Source organism: Palaemon carinicauda, chromosome 7, assembly GCF_036898095.1.
Source record: "Palaemon carinicauda isolate YSFRI2023 chromosome 7, ASM3689809v2, whole genome shotgun sequence".
Taxonomy (NCBI): domain Eukaryota; kingdom Metazoa; phylum Arthropoda; class Malacostraca; order Decapoda; family Palaemonidae; genus Palaemon; species Palaemon carinicauda.
The window spans coordinates 89,792,103-89,801,127 of NC_090731.1; the positions used below are offsets into that span (position 1 = coordinate 89,792,103).

General features: G+C 35.5%; 1 protein-coding gene across 6 annotated transcripts in view; it reads right to left on the minus strand.

Moving 5' to 3' along the window:
- The window catches only part of LOC137643962 (protein abrupt-like), an 88,855-nt gene extending 80,538 nt beyond the window's left edge, over positions 1 to 8,317 (minus strand). For 3 of the 6 annotated variants that reach the window (XM_068376781.1, XM_068376779.1, XM_068376775.1), the window contains exon 1: positions 8,170 to 8,317. The gene's annotated coding sequence lies outside the window, so the exon portion shown is untranslated. Of the gene's footprint in view, positions 1 to 7,422; positions 7,440 to 8,088; positions 8,106 to 8,169 lie in introns of those variants that run through there. The other 3 variants (XM_068376780.1, XM_068376778.1, XM_068376777.1) reach the window with 3 other exon arrangements.
- Positions 8,318 to 9,025: the final 708 nt, after the last annotated feature.

A 9,025-nucleotide genomic window follows, 5' to 3' on the forward strand; every position in this document is an offset into this window, starting at 1 on the left:
TGCACACCCTTTTAAGACAGGCCAGCAACACTACCAAAGCAAGTACAGTACTTGCATCCGCAAGAAATGTTAAACCTAGACATGTCAAGGTCGTTTTAACATATAAAGATATATGTAAATCTTGATAATCAAACTGTACTTTATCGCAGAGAAACCAAGGAGCAAGTAGTGAACTCTAAGTAGGACTACCGGGATTAGAGATTTTGCAACAATTCTGAAAATGCAAAAGACAAAATAACCCTTCACATTACATCAAAATTCTTGTTACACATGCCACTGTCGTCTGAATGAAACTACTTCGAGATATATATATATATATATATATATATATATATATATATATATATATATATATATATATATATATATATATACATACATATATATACATGTATATACATACATGTATATACATACATATATATATATACACATATATATACATATATATACTGTACATATACATAACTGAAAGACCCAACTAAAGGTCGGCTGCAAACTGAAAAACCTAAGTGAAAATAATTGGCATAACTGGGATGTGTGATCTTCCTTAGCAACAAAACCTGAATGAAGTGCTAATTGAAACGAGACTGGTCAATCAGTAATCGTTTGAAGTGAAAAAGCTAATCAATACCCATGTTGGTATAAGTGAGAGAGGGATTCTGGAAGAAAATAAAATACTGAACTAAAGTTACCCATGGAGGGTTGGAGGTGAGAAGATAAAAGAAAAAAAAAATTGAAATCTGCTCTAGAAGCAAAAAGGGAATATGACGATAAGGTCTAAAAATTATCATAGCAGTGGCTCTGTTCAGTCTAATTCATTATCATAGCACTGGCTATTCCATCTACAATTTGATTTTTTTTGTCGTAGTGTTTTTTTTTTTTTTTTTTTTTTTACTCTTCAAAATGTACCAGTGGCCGAGTTTTCTTGGCACTTTTTGATCGTAAATTGCTGTTTTCCTGGTCCTGTCACACAGAACAATCCCGTGCCCTGTAGGACTACAAGACCATTGTCAAACTAGAGGGGCACTCAGTAGAGGGCAAGACTCCAACGCGGCAGTGTATTTCTCGACCTTGACTTTTGACCTTAACATATATTAATTGGCGTGGATTTTCATACAATCAAATATGAACCGACTTGTCTCTGAGACAGGGATGTCCAAATTCATGACTGATTACGTGATATGGACGTCTCGATCGTCCGTGACCTTGACCTTCCAAAATTTAATCATTACCAGGTCTTTCCATAAGCTTAAAATCCCCGTAGGTTTCATTAATTTACAATTAAAATTGCACACGTATTGTTGATGACCGGAATTTTACCTTTTCCTTGACCTTGTCTTGGGACTCGATCTTGATCTTAGACCTTAACATTTATTTGACGTGGATTTTCATACACTCATTTACGAACCAAGTTTGAAGTCTGAGACAACGATGTCCAAACTTATGGCTGATGATGTGAATTGGACATTTTGCTTCACTGTTACCCTGACCATCAAAAATTTAATAATTTCCAACTGTTTGCATAACAGTTAATCCCCGTGTGTTTCATTACTCAACGATTAAAACTGTGGCCAGGAAGCTGTTCACAAACACACACGAACAGGCGATGAATCATAACCTCTTTCCAACTTCGTTGGCGGAGATAATTAACGTTATTTTGCAACTTCGAAAACAATAAAGTATTCAATTTCTACTAGAAAGCCTTAATATATTCAGTCCTCGGTGTCTGAAGGGAGCATGTTATACAAAATTGAGGTTGCCTCAAGGTAGTGGTTATATAATGTCCAAATTAAAATGTTCAGGTCCGGAGAGGAGTGGAGTAAGTATCCGGCAGGATCCCATAAGCCTACGCTCATGACTCGAAGACACTTCGATGACAATGACATTTTTATCGTAGACTTCCTGCCATGGTAACCAATGACGTGATCACGACAATCGATAGGTCTTGTCCAAAGGGAAAACTAAATTTTAAATTTACTTTTTTAGTTGTAAATCAAACTAATTTTGATACCAATGACATGAATTTAAATCTGATATGAATATTAAAAATTGTACAAAGATGAAGATATAATTCCCTCCCCAATAATGTATTGGACTCTTAAAGCTGTGTGACAACCTGCTAGTGTTAAGGAACTACGTCTCATCTTAACTAATGTCACTGTTTGACCAATGGGAAAAGTCTAATTATTTACCAAGTCTTTTTAAAGCTTTTAACTAAATATCCCATTAAATTAAGAGCCGCACATATTTTCTAAAATATTATTGAATATTAAATACGGCATTTAAAAACTATTACAGGAAATGCAAGGCAACTGCACGGAAATGGAAAATCTAAAATTAAATCTACGTTAAAGTCCTTCGCTCCTTAATATTATGATAAAACGTTTAAATAATTGTCGAATCAATCAACCTGAATGTTCATAAAAATCGTGTAACGTCTTTTGATACCTGAATGTGGCAATACACAATTACGGTATAAAATGTTGAAACTAAAATTCTACAATTAAAATGGAAAAGCCTTGGGAATTTCTTTAAAAATTAATATATGCAAAACAAGACAATGACAAAAACTATTATGCCAAATAAATAAATAAACGGAAATATGATTAAATCACACAGACACATAATATGGCACTATAGCAGAGCGCTGTATCGTCAAAAACAAGCAAGAGTACTCCATCTCTCTGGTCAGAACAGAATCGCAAAAATAAGTAATAATAGAAGACTATTACTCCCATAACATCCACCAGCACATTAAATATACAGTACTCTGAAGTATACGGATGCCACCAACGACCTTGACTACAGCAACGCAAGCTTATAAAATAAATCAATCGACCGGCACTCGCCCACCCAACTTAGGCACCGACACATTCCGCCTGTCTCACATCGACGAACAATCCCAAAATGTCAGAATTTTAATACTGGCCTACAAGGAACACCAGCCAGTCTAACTTATTCATCTACTACCGGGGATGGCGTTGACCCAGTGGCACTATAGCCACCTATGCATTGGATACGTGACATTTTCATTACTTGACCTATTTCATGATAGTTTCCGCATAGCACAAAACTGCCACTCTAGTAACAAGTACCTTGCTACGATGATCCTTTTCATACTTCATAAATCTGTGTCACTGCATACGGTATATGTAGATTTTTTCAGTTGACTCTTGTTTGAAATACATTTACCTAAGAATGAAAAATCAACTCTGTCCCCTGAAAATTAGTAATCCCCCAAATGAAAAGTCCCCAAGTCTAGTCATATGATAATAACCCTAAGTTTAATCATAGGTCCCGATGTCTAGTCTAATGTAGCTAGTCAAATGTACACAGTTAAAGTCATGTATCCATAAAGTAAAGTCATTAGGTTTGGCCATGTCCTTAGATAAAGTTGTACATGCCTAAAATAAAAATTGGCCATATCCCTAAGATTAGCAACACTAGGTATGCAGTCGAAGAAACGAGACAGAATCCTACAGAGCAAAGTCTAGTTCTCAACTCGAGAGATGGTATACAGCTGTAAAGGTCGGTATTAAAGATGCATTAAAGGCTGTCCAGACGGTGGTTGCAGGATCCGACTGGCTAAATAATCGCCACCTCTGCCAGAGTAACAAACACATAATGAACTTACCAAAGGATAATCATCAGTACCCTGGAGTAAAGCATTTAGCCCGGCTTAAAATCAATCAATACAGTGGGATTAATAAGGCTGAAAGATTAATAATCAATATTCAGCCCTAGAATTAGTGGGAGCAAATTACTTAGCAATAACGTTTTGGAATAATCAAAGCCTTAAGGGTCAATAAATAATAGGCCTACTAACAATAATGAACCAATGGACTACCAATAATCAATATCTCAGATCAACACATGACCTCATGTATAAATCAACATCAGCCTACACACACAAAACTAATACAAGTATAGGCTACCAACATGTGTATATCTTATATGCTATAACAGAGAAATTGTGTAAAGTTGGCGCAATATTGCATACACATTTAACCAAGTATTGTAACCTTAAACTAGTATTTTGAAAACTAACGAGTTTAGTCGGTGTTGAAAATAAGAAGAAAAATACCCAACAATCATAACTTAACAGAAAATCAACGACGCACGTTTTATCGCCAACAATTCTTGACAGGACATTTCCAAATATATGGGAAGAGAGGTATAGTACAAGGTTAATAAGTGAATGCAGCTATGGGTCCTGAGTATGCTGAAAAGGGTCTGTATGTGTGTATGCTACGGCCACAAATCGAGTTGCAAAAGATTAAATCTCGTTCTAAGGTATCAATTGGATTTTTCTAACAATTCTTTCTTAAGGGTGTTCACACCAGAGATTGGTCTAGGATTAACAAGTTAAGCTTCCTGCTTAAGATTAGCAGCGGATTAGATGCTTAAACCATAAGTATTAACTGATGATTATAGTACAAATTGAATGAATTATGTTTCACTGACTGACTGTTTTTACAGGATTTAATTAGGAGGTAACGGTTGGAGCAGAGGTTCAACTGTGCCGTAAACTCTTCCAAGTAAAGACATTATTAATTGGCATACCTTAGTGTCAAGTAATATGTACGTATATGTATATATATATATATATATATATATATATATATATATATATATATATATATATATATATATATATATATATATATATATATATAATATTACACATATACATATAAATACATTTAAATATTTCATATATATTTATAGACATATATATACATATATACATTTAAATATTTCATATATATATATATATATATATATATATATATATATATATATATATATATTATATATATATATATATATATATATATATATATATATATATATATATATATAATTATATATAATTATATATATATATATATATATATATATATATATATATATATATATATATATATATATATATATACACGATTTAAATTCTAGGTATACTCAAACCTAGAATAATTGAAAATATGTAAAACCTTGAACATCCAAAGAGCAATATCAGTGGATTCCCTCAACGAAATCGCGTGGAAGTGTTTAAATTACATTAAATTATAATTTGATAAAACTCCGGAGGTTCTCAGTCCTCATTGGGTAGTTATCAATTAACCGTTCGTAGTATACCCGAAACAGCTGGTTATTCTTATTTTTTTCCAAAGTTTATTGGATATAAATGTATTCCATATCACTTCTTGAATGTCATTTTTAACAGAAAAACTATATAATTACTCTTTTTAAATAAAAACTTCCTCCAATGAAAATTTTGAAAAGTTTCTCTGAAATGTACAGAGCATAATGACTCTTATAGTGTATCTATCCATAAATTGCTGTCACGACCTCGAGAGAAATCAATGATGTTAGAGGAACAGCTGAGACGCAAGGCAAGTACGGTATAGTACATATGGCCATTCGTAGACTTTAACGACTTAAGTATTGTTGAATGCTGCAATACACCCATTAAATTAAAACTGCTTCACTGAAGTGTACTGTAATACACCCGTAGATTTTAAGTACAGCACTGTTTAACATGGGAGCACTCCCATATACTTATAGCTTAAGTACTGACAAGTTTACAGTTACTCACTCGTCAATTATAGCAAACCCATCAATGTTATTTTTGGCAGCAATACACCCATAAATATATATTAAAAACTGCAGCCCTAAAAAGTATACAATCACCCACTAATACATTACAAGCAGAACATTTAAGAGCGTAACTGTAACCAAAAGATTATAATCTGTACATGAATGTAAAGTGCAGTAAAACACCCATAGCATATAACTAGTCCAGCACACTGATCATAAGACCATTAACGTAGTGTATTTATACGCCTAACACACACACATTAGAATATAAGACCCACAATAAAAACTGTAGTTATCTACACAGATTTTAAATCCAATGACACTGTGGTTATAAAGCTTAAATAATTTAATGAACCATAAACAGGAAAACTACCAACTTTAATAGCAAACATTATCAAGGACACGTTGAGCTGACTCCAGAATTAATGAAGCACACAAATGATGAGCACTTTTAATGCTATAGTTCTCTAAACAAAAGCAGCTACGGGATGATAAGCAGTAAAACTATCAACACTTAAAAGTCAACTCGGTTGTATGGCAAAGCAAGCTAATAAGGTTAAAGATATAATACATAAACTAATTCAGGCTTTCTAAATGACCACTTCCTATTACTGTATAATCAGAAATTATTCAATGTGAAAACTACACAATTGGCTATGCATTTTCCTTACGGATTTGTTATTAACACTGGTGAGATAGACATATATAACCATATATTGCGGGAAAAAAACAAGAATTAATCAAATTAAAGCAGGAAAACTTCTTCAGGCAAAAAAATAATCGTTAATCATAACTTCTTCTTAAGGAAAAATGTATAAAATCTACAACACTTCATTTTCCACTACTAATGCTAATTGAATATTAAATCAATATCTCGATGTTTTTCTTACGAATCGCATAACACTAAGAAATCCTTCTACATTCTTTTCCCTTAAAATCACAAACATTTCCCTTGAGAAACATGAGAGAATATGAGGTATATTCCAATCGTATATTGACGTAGCACTAGTTACTCGAAGTTTGTAGGCAACCAAACAGTTAGTCTAAACGAAGTTTGAGTAATGTATAATTTTTTTCTTCTGTAAATACAAAATACAAGTACCTTATCCACACGATTGCGAGAAAATAACTGACAGCAATCTTCACAAAACATTCTATTTAAAAGTCACTCGTACCTACGCAAAATCGTTAGACGCAGCCCCTCAAACACTACCCAATCGTTGACAGGTTAGAAAAAAAAGGTGTCAAAAAATGCCTATACATAATTAAGGCACCTTTTTAGTATAGACGTCCTCTTGGGGGATAGCAGCATAAATCACAAAGCATTTCCGCCTACAACCACATTTATGAAGCGAAAAAAGATATTCGATAATTATTTTGCAACCGGCGAACTTTGCCGCATGGCGACATGCAGGGAAAAACCCCTGAGGATCTTCGCGGACGAAAATCCCTTACTTCATTCGGGGTGTCATCGATGTCATAGACCGTAACTGGCACTTCACTGTTAATTCTCTTCACCATAGACTTATTGGTGTACGTGATGGTGAAAGTACCCCCCCGTCAGCACCCCCACCCCCATAAGACGTGCGTACATGCATGAGGTCGACGCAGACAACCAACCCATTAACCCCCCCCCCCCTCCTCCCCATCACCAACCAACAGCCCCCTCCCCCCTCCTCTCCACCAGTCATGTGGATGGACGTATGGATTCCGGCATAGAGGAACGCCCTGGTATACTTATTCCACATTTTATTTCATCCAGATCCCGATAGCACTCCCCACTTAAGAAGACATGACTACATTTATAAAAAGACTAACCAGTCAGCCTCCAAATAACATTTTGGAAGCGGCTTAATATCCATAAACTGACCGACCGGCATTTTAAAGACAACCAGTCACCAAGAGGGGTCACTTGTACAGTGCATGACATTAGAATCCCGTTTGCACTGTCATGGTTAAGGCAAATGCCATTATCGATCTCGTCGGGAGAACTTTATCGACTGAAGAACCTGCAGAAGGATGAGGTCTCCTCTCGCTACCATCGAACTCTCACATACTTTCACTAATTTATTCTTCTTTAAATTTCATCACGAATGATAACCATTTCTTTCTTTTCCTTTTCTGTTTCTTTATCTAAAAATAGGCACTTTGTGACATACAGTGCCAGACACCATAGATACAGCTTGATGCACTTCAATGAACCGATGTGGGACACTTTCGCTTAGAATGGCGTTTGTCGTCCTTCCCAAAGGAACTTGGAAACACTCGCTCGGATTTCAATCCTTACAATAAAATAGGAATAAGGTGTCAGCATCCTGCAAGAGTGGGGGAGGGAAGGGAAGGTCGCCATCCACTATACCACCACCACCATCGCCGCCGCGTCAGCCAACCACTCACCCGACCCTAACCTCATATTCATCCACCATTTGAGCACTTATTTCAATTTCTTTTCGACCGAGACAAATTTCAGAAGACGGCCCATACCCTAATGAAGACGTCTGCATCAATGGGATGAGCATAACTTGCCGTACGCGAACTATATGGAGAAATATACGCCAAACTTACCTCATATGTAGTGACAGGACGCGGGACGTGAGGTGCGCGAGCCGTCTGGTGGCAGCCGGGCGAAACTGGTGTCCCGGACGGGTCCGGCCGGGGGCGCTGGCCATGGCTTCCACCTCACCCACTCACTCTAACTACTGCTGCTGCTTCTCCCTCTCGCTCTCCTCTTATATTTTCCCTTTTGCTTTTGATTATAACAATTTTTGATAGCCTGCATCGAGTACTTATTAAACTCATACATTATGTTAATTAAAGTTGCAATTAATCTCTTAAGAAGAAATAACATTTTTCCATTCAAAGATCGGAAAATGACCGTACTTATTTCACTCTCAAATAGTAATTATTTCACAGAAATGGTTCATATTAATAACACAATATTCAGGAAACTCTAAAATGGTACATCCCATACGGCCATAACTACTCCACTCCATACTGCACTGCGGGAAATGGGAGCTTAAAGACAGGTAAAGTTTTTTCTTCAGTTCAAATGATGCACAATGATCAGTCAGGCAAGTGCAGTACGAGAAAGTGACCTTATTTGACGAAGGAGGTTAAGGTTAAGCTTGGTTATAAGTGCTGGTCACGTGACCTATTTTGAAAATATCACTTTGTGCAGTTGTTCGATTCCTATTAATGCATTGCAGGAGCCAGGCACAGACTATTGCGTGCACACAAACACGCACACACACCATCTAAAGATGTTTGATTTTAGTATTAGTGAATAATAAGAAAAAAATTAAACGACAGAACTATTACCTTAAGTACCCAGAAATACACACACACACACACACACACACACACACACACACACACATATATATATATATATATATATATATATATATATATATATATATAT